Consider the following 16,505-nt stretch of genomic DNA (forward strand, 5'->3'; position numbering starts at 1 on the left):
TTTATTATGCACTAGCCAATGTGGACATACAGATACAATGCCAGGGATTTATGGCTTATTTAGTAGATGTGAAAGATACAATTCATTGGCCCCTAAATATGAAAAATCATGGTAATATTAATTTGAAAATACCTAGTAGCCTTAAAATGAAATATTATATAAGCTTGATTAATAGTTAAGATTTACATTTTATAATATTTGAAAATAATTTTTAGGTTAAGTTTCCTCACTTACAAGAATTCTGAAGCATGTACCATGAATGCTGGATACTTGATGATCACAAATTAAATAACTAGTCAGATCCAAAGCACTTAAAAAGGAAAGCTATAAAAATATTTTCAGATTTTTATAGCAAAAACAATGTTTACTGTGGGATGTGAGGACATTTTAATAGGTTTTATATAAAGATTTTTTAAAATAGTTATTAACTTAGTGTGGTTTTTAAAAAATAAAATATTTTCCTTTTAGTGGATTCATACTTGGTCTGTTTTCATGATGACTTATTTAATCTTCTCCTGGGGTGTATTCCAAAGTTGGATACTCACAGTGACTTATTTTCAGGATTACTATTGTTATTATGTTTATTCAGGGCACCTATTAGGTGTTTGATTTCCTTCAGCTGGTTGCCTCTGATGCTGTGTCCTTATTTCCTGTTGCTGTCTAGATTTATTTTCACAGATTATTACTTATCTTTGAATTTTCTTCTTTATAGATTTTACTATAGTGACCCAACAAGTTATTTCTGAGGAAGCCTGTAGCTGTTTTTTCAGTTCCTGTCTTTCAGGGTATACCAACTGATGGGCTAATACTAAACGAACTAGAAGGATAATATAATGTAGTGAAATAATGCAGGACTTAAAAATCAGAAGTAGATTCAAGTCCTACCTATCACTCACTAACTGGGTTTTAAGCCTTTAATAAATGGGAATAATGATGCCTGATCTGCCTTTGAACATGCTAGTCTTTCTATCTGGAATGTCTATCCTGCTCAGGCCCACCTAAAAGCAATCTATTTTTCCTTCAGAACTCAATTTGTAGGTCAACACTTGCAGGATGCCTTCCCAGATAGAGTCCATCATTCCTTCCTCTGTGTCTTGTAGATACTGCCACTCACTACGATGTAATGTGTTTACTTTCATGTCAGTCACAAAGCTATCACAAGAATGAACTAAAATGCTGTTCATAAAAATACATTGTGAATCATAAAGGTTCCTATAGAAATTTTTTTGTACACATTGCACTGCTTTACCAAGTTGTAGTTCTTGTCTTCAGAGAGGCTAGCATTTAAGAAGTTTTTGACAGCACAAGTATGATTACTCATTTATTCCTTCATTCAAAAATGTTTATGGAAGCACCAACTATATCCCAAGAACTATGTATGAAATGCATCACCAAGAGCATAAAATGCTTTAAAAATATGATAAAATATAACACTTAAAACACAAAAAACAAGCAAACAAGACCAATAATTAGTAAGGAGGGCTCTGAAGTCAAGCATAAGCATCTCAGTTGCTGACAATTGAAGCAAACAATAGCTTGGGAGCTATCAGAGGGTAATAGCTACTCCCCTGCTTCACCAGTTATGGATTATTATATGTGCAAAAGAATCTAGAGTTTGATAGCATAACCCACTGAATATCCTTAAGTTATCTTTTAGAGCTTATCAGGTATATGTAAATGTGATTATCTTCTCATTAAAAAAGTGTGGCTTTGATTATTTTTAACAAATTCATTTGTCATAAAACTCCTGGTCAAAAATTATTTTAAGTTACGTTTGCTTAGTTATGCAAAACTGGATTGGATGGTTCCTACATGACTATTAGGATCAGGATTTTGGGACTACAGATATGTGCCACAATGCCTGACACACAGTTAATTTTTTTGTAGAGATGTGGAATTGCTTTATTGCCCAAGATGCTCTCAAAATCATCCCACCTCAGTCTTCAAAAATGCTGAGATTATAAGTGTGAGCCATCATGCCTTGCCCCATCCAATTTTTACTGAGTGTCACCCCTATGCTAAACTCTGGGAATACAGATGAGTGGGTCCCAGCACTGCCCTCCTGGAGTTCACAGTCTTATATGGATCAGGTAAATACTTGTGATTCTATCTGGAGTTTTTTTAACTTAGTGCAAATAACTGGGATGAGTGTGTTTCCCTTCCTTTTCTCTTTGATCGTTGGTTTGTCTCATGGCTTTTTATGGTTCCTTAACTAACATATATAAGGGATCTGAAGTATATACTAGGCTGAGTGGTGATGTCTGAGGTGACACCAGCTCCTTCTAACTGTGTGTGGGTGTATAGTCTTAGAGAGATACATAGGACTGGAGGTTGGAGACAGCATTAGAGAGACTGAGGGTAGTTGATGCTTGGTGGAAATATTTTATTGACTACTTACAATGTAATTTCTCATTTGTGGTATATGGTTCACAAGTGGCTTCAGTATTACCTTTATTGATTGTTTTGTAGACACAATCTCAAAGTGTCTATGGCCATACCACCCTGAGCACACCCAATCTCATCTGATCTCAGAAGCTAAGCAGGATCTGTCATGGTTAGTACTTGGAGGGGAGACATAATTTCAAAGTAACAATATGTGAGTTAAATGACATAAATAATTTTCAATGCACTTTGTAAAGCCAAACAAATATTTTTTGTGTTGTTTGCATTCTCAGTGTTTACTTTTTGAGATCATGATGAAAAAAAAACCTCATATTAGTAATGCAACAAAATATATCTTGAATCCTCATTGATTATAAGGCTTTTAATGAAGCCAACTAGACATCTGTTTGACAACTTATTTGGGTATTATGGTCTCTCTTCTTTGTAAGAGAGTTTTCAGTCATTTCTAAATCTCTCTTGGACACTTGATTCTTTCTTATCACAGAAGAATTGTTCTGGCTGTATTTCAAAAAATTCAGCAATATCAGTAGTGGTCTCATGTTTAGAATAGCTTGAGAGTCTCAGATTCTGCCATGATTCTTCTTAATGGGAAATACCATGAAATAAAATGGGGTACAGCTGGTGAAACAATATATGTCTCCTTGCTTGCTTGTTTGGCTTAAAGCTCATTGGACCATACTCCAAATCTAACTGATTGTGGTACCAAGTATTAGAGAAACAATGACACTCTTGAAACAGGGATTTATAAATCACTTTTCTTTTGGGAGGTGGTATTGTGTGCTGATTGAAAGCAAAAAAGGATTCATAGCTATCAATTATAATACTTCATCAATTAACAAGATGCATTTTTTTCCTGTACATGTAACATTTCTGAAATTGAGGCACAAATTGAAATTGATGGTATGTTGTAGTCTAATTGGCCATATTTTTGTCCCCGTGAGTGGTAAATGAAACAATAATGTTACTATCATCCTAGATTAGATGATGATATGGCATTACCTATGTGAACCATAGAAAAGTTACCTAAATGCTTACATATCACACTGACATAACAGGATAATTTCTACTTTATAGAGTTGCTATGAAGATTAAGTTAAATAATGCACATAACTCTAATTGCACAATGCTTAGCACTTACTAAACTGCAGAAACAAGATTGCTTTTCTATGTTTTATCTTATATTACTCTAGATTTCTTCTTTATCTCTGTGATACAGAGTAGAACATAAATTAGATTTATTTACATATTAAGAAGTATGTGTTTTGTGATTACTTAGTTGTTAATGTTATTACTCTAATTATCATATGATGATTTATTTTTATTATGAAAGATGATTATGCGTGGGACAGGGAAATAAATATGGAGAAGAATAACAATATATATTTGCAAAATGTCTTATGTTTCCTAGACTGCCTGCTGCTGCCAGCACCTGTGTGCACCATCCAGAAGCCTAAAGATAGGCCTGGCCCATATGCTGCTGGCTCTGCTGGCACCTGGACGCATCTTCTAGAGATCTGGAGATTCATCTCTGCCACCTGACACCACCAGTGCCTGCATGCACTATCCAGGAGCCTGAGGACAGGTCTGCCCGGCTTCCCAGAGCCTGTGTACATCTTCCAAGGAGCTGCCATGCCTGCCATTGTGGGCACCCATGCACACTGTCTGGGGCCTGAGGGTGGTCTATCCCACCTACTGCCACTGCCCATGCATGCTGTGTAGAGGGCTTACCAATTGACCAGTTCTGCCTGCCACTACTGGTACACATGCAAGCCATCCAGGGGCCTAAAGATGGGTCTAACTCAACTGGTCATTCATGCTTGCACGTACCTCCTGAGAGCCCAAAGAGCAGCCTGCTAAGCTTACTGTCAATACCACTGGTACCCACTCATGCATGCCACCCAGGGACCTGGGGACTGACTTACCCAGCTGGCTGTTACCACTGCTGGCCCCCATGTATGCCACTCAGAACCCAAAGGTTAATCTTCCTTCACTATTGCCACTCCAATGTCATGCACACCACCTAACGGTCTGAGGACCTACCCACCTGACCCACTGCTGCCACCGCTGGCACCTGAGCATGCTTCCTGGAGGCTTGAGGACCAACTCACCTGAATCCTCCACTGCTGGTACTTACATATGTCACCTAGTGGCCCAAATTCTCAATTCTTGCAAGAGACATAGACAGTCTGAGACAGAAAGCTCAAAATTCCCAAATAGACTCAATTCAAAAAGGTCTTCTCCAAAGCACATTATAGGCAAACTGTCAGAATTCAAAGACAGAGACAATTCTAAAAACAACAAGAGAAAAGAGTCCAGTCATATATATGGCGATTCCCATCAGACTAACAGCTGCTTTCTCAATGGAAAACTTACAGGTCAGGAGAGAATAGGATGATATATTCAAATTGCTGAGAAAAAAATGCTACCAACCAAGAAAACTTTCACCCAGGAAAGCCATCCTTAAAAAATGCAATGAAATATTTTCCATATAAACAAAGACTGAGAGAATTCATCATCACTAGACTGGCCCTGCATGAAATGCTTACAGAGGTACTATATTTGGAAGTGAAAGGATGATATTTGCCGTAATGAAAACACACAAAGATGAAACTCGCTGATATAGGGGTCAAACATTATCAAGTGGGGTTTATCCCAGGGATGCCAGAATGGTTCAAAACACACAAACCAATAAAGGTAATACATCACATCAACAAAATGAAGGACAAAATTATGATTATTTTAACAGATACAGAAAAGCATTTGGTAAAATTCAACATCCTTTCATGATAAAAATTCTCAACAAATTATGCCTAGAAGGAACACATTTCAATATAATAAAGTCCATTTTGGATAAGTCCACACCTAACATCATACTGAATGGGGAAAAGATAAAAGCTGTTCATCTAAAAATTGGAACGAGACAAAGATCCCCACTTTCGTCACTCTAAAACTTAATACTGGAAGCCCTCACCAGAGCAATCAGGCAAGAGAAGAAAAATGAAAGACATACGCATTGAAAAAAGAGGAAGCCAAATTGTCCTTCTTTGTAGAGAACACAATTTTATATGTAGAAAAAACTAAAAACCCCAGCAAAAAACTCTTAGAACTGACAAATTTGGTCAAGTTGCAGGATGCAAAACCAACGTACACAATTCAGTAGCAGTTCTATACACCAATAACAAATTAGCTGGAAAAAAAAATCAAGAAAGTTGAACCTGGGAGGCAGAAGTTGCAATGAGCTGAGATCGCACCACTGCACTCCAGCCTGTCCACAGAGTAAGACTCCATCTCAAAAAAAATAAAAAAATAAAAAAAAAAAAAAAAAAGAAAAATCAAGAAAGTGATTTCACCTAAAATAGCTACAAAAAACTCTAGGAACAAATTGAACCAAGGAGGTGAAAGAATTCTACTATGAAAACTATGAAACACTGATTAAAGAAATTGAAGAGGCCACACACAAAGAATATAAATATATCCCATGATCATGAATTGGAAGAATTAATTTAATGAAAATGGCTAAACCACCCAAGTCAGTCTAGAGATTTAATGTAATCCTTATCCAAATACTAATGCCACTGTTTAAAGAGATAGAAAATACAATCCTAAAATTTTTGTGAAACCACAGAAAACCACTAACAGTCAAAGCAATTCTGAGCAAAAAGAATAAAGGTGGAAGTATCAAATTATCTGGCATCAAAATATAATATAAAGCTATCATAATCAAAAGTATGGTATTGATACCAAACAGACACACTGACCAATGGAACAGAATAGAAAATCCAGAAATAAATTTCTACATTTACAGTCAACTGATTTTTAACAAAGATACCAAGAACATACATTGTGGAAAGGACACTCTTTTTAATAAATGGTCCTGGGAAAAGTGGATATCCATATGCAGAAGAATAAAACTAGATCTCTGTCTCTCGTCATATACAAAAATCAATTCAAAATGAATTAGAGACTAAAATGTAAGACCAAAACGTATAAAACCACTAGAAGAAATCATAAAACACTTCAGGACATTGGTCTAGGCAAAGATTTTATGGCTAAGACTTCACAAGCACAAGCAACAAAAACAAAACTGGACACATGGGATTATATTACAGTAAAAAACTTCTGCATAGCAGAGGAAACAATCAACAGAGTGAAAAGACAACCTGTGGAATGGAAGATAATATTTGTTAACTATGTATCCAACAAGCTGCTAATATTCAGAATATACACGGAAGTCCAACAACTCAACAGTAAAAAAAAAAATCTCATCAGAAAGTGGGCAAAGGATCTGAATAGACTTTTCTCCAAAGACACGCAAATGACTAACAAGAATATGTAAAAATGCTCAATATCACAGTATCAGAGAAATGCAAATAGAAACTACAATGAGATATCACCTTACCTCAGTTAGAATGGCTATTATCAAAAACATGACAAATGCCAGTGAGGATACAGAGAAAAAACAGTTCCTGTCAGCTTTGTCAAAGATGACAAGATATCAGATGGTTGTAGATGTGCAGCCTTAATTTTGAGCTTATATCAGAATACAGTGTCTTCTCCTTAATTTTTTAGAATACTTTCTGTAGGAATAGTACCAGCTCCTCTTTGTATATCTAGTGCCTGTTTTTGTACCAGTACCATGCTGTTTTGGTTACTGCAGCCCTGTAGTATAGTTTGAAGTTGGGTAACATTAGGCCTCCAGCTTTGTTCTTTTTGCTTAGGATAGGCTTGGTTATTTGGACTCTTTTTTGGTTCCATACAAATTTTAAAATAGTTTTTTCTAGTTCTGGAGGAATGTCGCTGGTAGTTTCATAGAATAGCATTGAATCTGTAAATTGTTTTGGGCAGCGTACCCATTTTAATGATGTTAATTCTTCCTATCTATGGGCATGGAATATTTTTCCATTTGTTTGTGTCTTCTCTATTTAAGCAGTGTTTTGTAGTTCTCACTGTAGAGATTTTTCACCTCCCTGGTTAGCTGTATTCCTAGGTATTATTTTTTTGGGTGGTGATTGTGACTGGGATTGCCTTTCTGATTTGACGCTCAGTCTTGCTGCTGTTGGTGTATAGGAATGCTAGTAATTTTTGTACATTGATTTTGTATCCTGAAACTTTGCTGAAGTTATTTATCAACTGGAGGAGCTTTCAGGATGAGACTAGGGGTTTTCTGGGTATAGATTTAGGTTATCTGCAAATAGACATAATTTGACTTCCTGTCTCCCTATTTGGATGCCTTTTATTTCTTTCTCTTGCCTGATTGCTCTGGCCAGGACTTTCAATACTATGTTGAATAGGAGTGGTGATAGAGGGCATCCTTGTCTTTTGCAGGTTTTCAAGGGGAATGCTTCCAGCTTTTGCCCATTCAGTTGATGTTGGTTGTGGGGCTTATGGGTTTGTCATCGATGGCTCTTGTTATTTTGAGGTATGTTCCTTCAACAATCAGTTTATTGAAAGTTTTTAACATAAAGCAGTGTTGAATTTTATTGAAAGATGTTTCTGTGTCTGTTGAGATAATCAGTGTTTGTCTTTTGTTCTGTTTATGTGATGAATCACATTTATTGATTTGTGTATGTTGAACTAACCTTGTATCCCAGGAATGAAGTCTACTTGATTATGGTGGATTCGCTTTTCAGTGTGCTGCTGGATTTAGTTTGCCAGTAATTTGGCGATGATTTTAGCATCAATGTTCATCAAGGATATTGGCCTGAAGTTTTGTTTTTCTGTTGTGCTTATATCAGTTTTGGTATCAAGATGATGCTGGCCACATAGAATGAGTTGGGTTGGAGTGTCTTCTCCTAAATTTTTTAGAATAGTTTCTGTAGGAATAGTATCAGCTCTTCTTTGTACATCTGGTAGAATTCAGCTGTAAATCCATCAGGTCCAGGCATTTTTTGACTGGTAGGCTATTTATTACTGATTCAATTTCAGGACCTCGTTATTGTTCTATTCAGGGAATCAATTTCTTCCTGGCTCAGTCTTGGAAAGGTGTATATATCCAGGAATTTGTCCATCTTTCTTAGGTTTTTTAGTTTGTGTGCGTAGAGGTGTGTGTAGCAGTTTGGGATGGTTGCTTTTATTTCTTTGGATCAGTAGTAACATTCCCTTCATCATTTCCAATTGTGCTTATTTGGGTCTTCTGTCTTTTCTTATTTATTAGTCTAGCCAGTGGCCTACCTACTTTATTAATTTTTTCAAAAAACAACTCCTGGATTCATGGATCTTTTGAATGGTTTCGCATGTCTTGATTTCCCTTCGTTCAGCTCTGATTTGTGTTATTTCTCAACTTCCGTTAGCTTTAGGGTTGATTTGTTCTTGCTTCTTTAATTTTTTCAGTCATAAAGTTAGGTTATTAACTTGAGATCTTTCTAACTTTTTGATGTGGGTATTTAGCACTATGAATTTCGCTCTTAATACTGCCTTAACTGGGTCCCAGAGATTATGGTGCATGTATCTTTGTTCTCACTATTTTCAAAAAGTTCTTGATTTCCCCCTTAATTTTATTATTTACCCAAAAGCCATTGACAAAAACAAGTAATGAGGAAAAGACTCCCTATTCAATAAATGATGTTGGGATAACTAGCTACCCATATACAGAAAATTGAAGCTGGACCTCTTTCTTACACCGTATGCAAAAATCAACTCAAGATAGATTAAAGACTCAAACCGTAAAAGCCGAAACTATAAAAAGCCTGGAGGACAACCTAGGCAATACCATTCTGGACACAGGAACAGGCAAATATTTAATGATGAACATGCCAAAAGCAATCACAACAAAACAAAAGATTGACAAGTGAGATCTAATTAAACTTAAGAGCTGTTTCACAGCAAAAGAAACTATCGACAGAGTAAACAATGTACAGAATGACAAAAAATATTTGCAAATTATTCATCTGATAATGCATCTATCAGATGCATTATCCAGGTGCAAGATCCAGCATCTATAAATAACTTAAAGAAATTTACAAGAGAAAAACAAACAACCCCATTAAAATTGGGCAAAGGACATGAAGAGACACTTCTTAAAAGAAGACATGCATGCAGCCAACAAGCATATGAAAAAAAAAAATCATTAGAGAAATATAAATCAAAACCATGATGTGGTACCATCTCACACCAGTCAGAATGTCTATTACTAAAAAGTCAAAAACTGACAGATGCTGGCAAGGTTGTGAAAAAAAGGGAAAGTTATATATTAATACTATCGGTGGGAGTGCAAATTAGTTCAACCAAAAGGGAACACTTATATACTCTGATGGAAGTGTAAATTAGTTCAACCATTGTGGAAAGCAGTATGGTGAGTCCTCAAAGAGCTAAAAGCAGAGCCACCACTTGATCCAGCAATCCTATTGCTGGATATGTACCCAAGGGAATATAAATCATGCTACCATAAAGGCACATGCACATGACTGTTCATTGCATCACTATTCACAATACATGGAATCAACTTAAATGCCCTTCAATGATAGATTGGATAAAGAAATGTGGTACATATACACTATGGAATACTATGCAGCCATAAAAAGAATGAGATTATATCTTTTGCAGGAACATAGATGGAGTTGGAGGCTATTATCCTTAGCAAACTAATGCAGGAACAGAAAACCAAATACCATATTTTCTCACTCATGAGGTAGGAGTTAAATAATAAGAACTTATGAATGTAAAGAAGGAAACAACAGACACTGGGATCTACTTGAGTGGGGAGGTTGGGAGGAGGGAGAGGAGCAGAAAAGATAACTATCGGGTACTGGGCTTAATACGTTGGTGATAAAATAATCTGTACAATAAACCCCCATGGCACATGTTTACCGACATAACAAATCTTCACATGTACCCCAAACCTGAAATAAAAGTAGAAAACAAAAGGAACTCTTATGCATTGTTGATGAAAATGTAAATTAGTATAGCCATTATGGAAAACACTTTGGAGATTTCTAAGAGAACTAAAAATAGAACTGCCATATGACTCAACAATCCTACTACTGAGTATTTATTAAAATGAGAAGAAATCAATATATCAAAAAGATACCTGTACCCCTCACCCTATGTTTGTTGAAGCACGATTCATAATAGCCAAGATATAGAATCAACCTAAATCTATCAATGGATGAATGGATTTTAAAAATGTAGCATATGTACATTATTCATCCATTAAAAAAAATGAAGTGCTCTGATTTTCAGCAACATGGGTGGAGCTGAAGGTCACTATGTCAAGCAAAATAAGCCAGGACTAGAAAGACAAATATTGCATTTTCTCACTCATATAGGGGAGCTGACAAAGTTGATGTCTTGGAGTCAGAGAATAGAATGATGGTCACCAGAGGTTGGGAAAGACGAGGAGTTGGGGATGAAGAAGAGTTGGTTAACGAATACAAACAGCGTTAGATAGAAGAAATAAGTTCTAATGTTCAATAGCACAGTTGGGTTACTATAGTTAATAATGATCTGTAATAATTCATAATAGCTAAAAGAGGAGATTTGAAGTATTTCTAACACAGAGAGAAGATAAGTGTTTGAGGTGCTGGATATCCTAGTAACCCTGATTTAACCGTTACACCTTGTATGCATTTATCAAAACATCACATGTACCCCCATGAAATGTATAATTAGTATGTATTAATAAAAAGTTTTAAAAAATCAGCTTAGAATTTCTACTACATAACATTAAAATGTATCACTTAAAAAGGTTTGTATTTCTACTAATTTTATGTGTATTAAAAATTTATGTATTGTTAATATTTAGCTACTTGCTCAAATATTTAAAATTTTTGAAGAAATGCAAAAATTGCCTGTGTTAAGATCTCTGAGAAATTGTAGGAAAAATGTTAATGAGACATTAGAGATGAGCTCACAAAGGCTGGGAGATTGAAATGGAGCTCTAGAACAAAAGAAGTCAGAGAAGGAAGAAGAAAGGGAACTTCTGAAAATGAGAAGAGTAAAATGTCAAAGGGCTCATCAAAGAGAGGTTCCAGATATAAATACTTAACTAGCTGTAAACAATGAGGGTATGTGTAACATATAAGATGAGAGTACTATTCTGTGGACTACATTTCATGACACTGGGAACAAAAGTTAAGTGCATCAAAGAAATATATTAAATGTGGCCATGGTAGGATATTTCACTGAAACATCTACTTAGTTATGAGCACCGTTTTCACTGCATACATGAGAAGTAAAAATGAATCTAGACAATTTATATACAACAGAGCAAATGAATTACTGTCTACACTTACTAACAAACCACGTGACTTTCTTGAGTTTAGCAATTGTTCCAATTAAGTGTTGTTGCTATGATTATTGTTTCCCACAAAATATTAAATAAAAATAAAATAATAAAAAATGTCTTATGTTATTAAATAGTCTTACCCCCATTTCACTTTTACATCTTCCCCATAAGGTAAAGAGAAGAAGTATTATCCTCGATCTACAGAGAAGAGATTGAGCAACTTAAAGACACTCAGATCATTCAGATACTTTTAAAATTCCTGGTCCAGAGCTCTCTTCCATGTTTAAAATCTTACCCATATCACAGCATCAACTTTCACTATATTTAGATTGTCATTTCTATTTCCACGTGTACCTCCTCATATTTCTAAGATATTTCCACTATGTGTCATTGCATCGTCCCCAACTCCACATGTCTTACACAAACTTGCCATCTTTTCCTTGTAGCAGACCCATTAGAGTTTTCTTCCTTCATTTACATCTGTCAAAAGCACAGTTACTCTCTCACAGAAATTTGGAGTCTATTTAACTGCTCCCCTTTCTTTGATATCCTGTATTACAGTTTATCAATACCAATTTCTTTCGATTATTCCTCTCTGGTGGTTTCCTGAAAACTTTCTCCAGTATTGTCTTCTAGAAAGGTCTTTCGCAATAGCTCTTAGTTCTCTCATTCATTCTGTACTTGGCCAGATTAATCTTTATAAAATTCACTTTCTGTATGTCACAGATAGGGGGCAGAATGAAGCCTAAGGATTGATACCAAAGGAGGATCTCAGATCTCATTAGTGTTATCTTTTGGTCACAGAAGGTTGGGAGATAATGGGACTGGGTTGACCAAGAGAAATTATAATCATGAATCAAGCAAAGAGAAGATAATGCTCATCTGGACAAGAAAGGTCCTCAAAGATCTGACTTCTCCTGAGCTATTTTGACTTATCTTTTATTACCTGCAATAGAAAATTCTTTCTTCTGCACAGCTAGTTCTTTCAGTAAAATCAGAACATGCTGTGCTTATTTCTGCCCTGTGCTTTTGCTTGTATTGCTTTGTAATCATTCAAGAATGCACTCAACAAATGTTTATTGAGCACCTTCAAGACTCTGGAAATACAAAAATGAAGATCCTGCTCTGCACTTTAGTAGTTCATAAGGATGTAAGGAGAGTGTGTTGGGAGTGGGAGGGAAGGGGAGAAGGGGTAAGCAATTTAGCAACAAGTACCATTGCTTGGAAAGCATTAGATGGGAACCTAAAGAAGCTAGTAGCTCTGGAGGTGACATTTGAACTGATCCTCTTCTTCCCCTCAATTTTTTTCAGATCCTATTCGAGTGTCCACATAATGCTACTATTCCTCTCAAATGCCCATGAGCTTTATTGAGTTGTTAACCTACATTTTTCACCTTCTGAAACTCTATTGGAAATTACTGTTATTATCTCTGGTTTTGCCATTAATCATCATCTGTTTCCTGTGTAGTCTCCTGGATTCCTCCAACCATATCATCAACTACTAAGTACCAGGGATCATGTTTTACACTTTTCAGTATCCACCTCCAGACATAGAAACTAAATTCATGTTTTAAAACATTTCTTTCAATCCTTTGTGTACATACAAATTTTCACGTTTAAGAACTCTTATATTTGCAGTCACATGTTAGTGTCTACAAGCTCTAGTGATCAAAATAAAATTTTCAGAGAGAAGAATGTACTTTAGTACAGTTATAATTTATAAAGAAATGTGTCATTAAATAATTTTACTTACATATCTGCTGATCCTAAGCTGATTATTATGTTGGTAATGATTCTGTTATTTAGTGCTCGGGGAGAAATGTGCAAATGTTTGAAAGAAGTACTGCAGGCAAGAGAAAAGTGATGGTGTATGGTCAGCAATATATGCTGTGTTATTACAACCTACATGTTGGGTACAATGTTTATTGATTTTTTTAATCCTTAAGTAGGACTTCTGGTCTATAAAATATTTAATATTGTTTCCCAGGATCAACTTTCCTTGAACAAACATAGATGACTGCTCTTCCCTGACACTTTTTCATCAATGATTAGCAGACTGGCACCACGGCGTACCCTCTTTCCTTCTTCCCTGAGTAGGTAAGGAAAGCTTGAACTGTGATTATTTTTATTTCAGTCACTTAAAACAAATAAGAAAGACAGATGCAACTGGACCAAATTGAGGGATTTTATAGCAGAGGAAGTGTGTATGCCTGAAAATAAATTAACCATTCAAAATAGACTCCATTTGCTACTTAGGGACCATTCAATCCATATATCTAGATTTGAATCTTCCAGATTAAATGCCCAATTTAACAACCATCCTTAAAAAAAAAAAGGTGAAGCTAATAACATTTTAAAATTTTAACATTGAGGAATTCCCTGTTCCTTCAAGTTAAAAAAAAATCATACACTAAAATTTAAGCAGAACACTATTATTACATTCTACATAATACTTTTAAGGCATTTGAGAATATATGAATTTCCTCTCTGCAAACAGTTATATCTCAAGATCATTATGCATGAACACTAGTAAAACTTCAACTCATTAAACTAGAATGAGTTTATAATTTACTGGTTACCAATTTAGGGATTTAAATTTATAAATGATTTTCTTAATAGACTTCCTATTTGACTTAAGGAACAGATTAAAAAACAATGAAATAGTTCATGTAACACTTTTAAATTATTGGAGAAAATAACATCATGTTTTATAGAAGACATTTATAAGTTGTAAAAAAACTCATAGAGGAAAAAATGAAAATATTTATAAAAACTCAATAGATGATATTCTAGTTTTATTGTGCATCACATTATTTTAAGATTACTCAAATCATTTGTATGTCAGAATAATTTGTATGTCAGAGAAGTTGCTTTGCGTATGGGTTATAAAAGGTGTAATTTCAAACACTTTATTCTGGTAATATGCATTAAACAAAGGAGGATTCAAAATGTAACATTACAAATATTGAAGTCTAGTGTTATGACTCACTTGGCATTGTTCCATTTCATAAGAAAACTCATACAAATATAATCAGTGGTATATTACATATGACTTAGCAGATTGGAGACAACTTCTAAATATATATTTTCATTTTCAGTATGTACATACATTTCATAAATATACATATTCATCTAGCATTTGCTTCTCCACAGCAATCATTGTATTTGTTCCCCTGCTGCCTTTTTATGGTGAAGTTAGTAACAAGTGCTCTTCTCTGTTGTCTTGGATTACTTGAATAAAAGCCTTTTATACAATCAGGGCCGGGCTCTTAGTTTAAGCTAATATTGTTGTATGATTTCAGAGAAATAATTTTGGTTTGGGGGTTTATTTAACTGAATTTTTATAGTGATTTTTAACAAAATACATTTGTTTCTTTAACTTTTGAATATGGATTCAAATATTAGCTAAATATTCAAGATAAATCAGAGGGCAATAATTTTAAAGAATGGGAAAGCAAGATTGCTCAAATAAACCTATTCTGAAATGTATTTGTCATGCGTTGACACTTCTACTAGAATAGGTGATCAATTCCTTAATAACATGGGTTTATTATTGGTTCCAGCCCCTGATTGTTCCAGATAGTAAACAATGGGATGCTCAAGAAACATCTTGGAATAAAAATTTAACTTTTATTATCAAATGCATTTTTACCTAATACAACGGGAAGTAAAAGATTAAAGGACTAACATAAGTTTGAGGGTCTCAGTAATTAACACATTTGATTGCCTTTAGCTTTTCTTATGCTTTTTATTATATGTATATATATATGGCAAAAACACTTTTGGATACTTTACCAATTGCTCATATGCCACTTCTTGTTTTGATACTACAGCTAAGTCATATTTCCCTATTGAGAAGTGGGAAAAGTTAGGCCAATATGCCAATAGAAATATTTATGATAACACTATTCCTTTAAAAATCATTCTACTGATTTTTTTTTAAAAATGACTTACCTCACTATGTCTGCGTGATATTCAAAGTTAAAGCTCATTTCTTTTTCCAGGTTGTGGGGAGGCTTCTGTGCTGACTATCTTCGGGCTTATTCATGAAAATGTCCTAAGCAGAGGAACGAGAGGCAGTGAGTAAAACAAACATAGAAACCCAGGAGAAAAGATATACCCTGGAGACCTGTGCTAATGGCAACGAAGGGAAGGAACGGCTCCTCCTCTGACACTTTCCCCATGTTAGCTCACAGATCCCCTTTTCAGATACTGAAATTGTACTTTAACCCAGAAATGTTTAGTCCAGAAATGTAGTGAAACTAAATTTCCCTCTGCATAAACAAGGCATGTCATACACTTGCATATCAATATAGCATATAATATGCGAAGATAATGTAGCTTCTTGACATCTCTGATATATAGAGTTATACCAGGGCATAGAAATTTAATCTGTTGTTATTTTAGTAACTGTTTAAAATGGTTTTCAACTCAAGTAATAGAACAGAGTTGTTTTAAAAGCCCATTTTTATAACAATTTCTGGCTAAAAGGCCTGAAAAAAAAAATCATGCTAGCAATGTATAGCTGGTTCTGAGGGGAGATTAGCCAGTCAGGAAAACATGAGTAGTTTCGCTGCTTTGAAATGATTGGCATTTTTGATGTCTCCATCCATGTGCAATAAGATGAAAAATTAATATTTTCAGAATAGAATGCCCAGAAATAAATTCACATAAATATACTCAACTGATCTTTGATAAAGGAGCAAAGGCAATACAATGAAGAAAAGATAGTCTTTTCAACACATAGTGCTGGAAAAACTGCATGTCCAAAAAAAAAGGATCTAGATAAAAACCTTACATCTTCTAAAAAAATTAACTCAAAATCAATCACAGACCTAAATGTATAACATTTAATTCCAAAACTTCTAGAAGATAACAT

General features: G+C 34.9%; 1 long non-coding RNA gene across 1 annotated transcript in view; it reads right to left on the reverse strand.

The window, feature by feature from the left end:
- The window catches only part of LOC111521413, a 41,815-nt gene extending 26,060 nt beyond the window's left edge, over nt 1–15,755 (reverse strand). Inside the window, exon 1 of the long non-coding RNA XR_002724941.2 lies at nt 15,581–15,755. This is a non-coding gene — a long non-coding RNA (uncharacterized LOC111521413). The remainder of the gene's footprint in view (nt 1–15,580) is intronic.
- Between the last annotated feature and the right edge of the window lie 750 nt (nt 15,756–16,505).

Source organism: Piliocolobus tephrosceles, chromosome 2 (assembly GCF_002776525.5).
Source record: "Piliocolobus tephrosceles isolate RC106 chromosome 2, ASM277652v3, whole genome shotgun sequence".
Lineage (NCBI taxonomy): Eukaryota > Metazoa > Chordata > Mammalia > Primates > Cercopithecidae > Piliocolobus > Piliocolobus tephrosceles.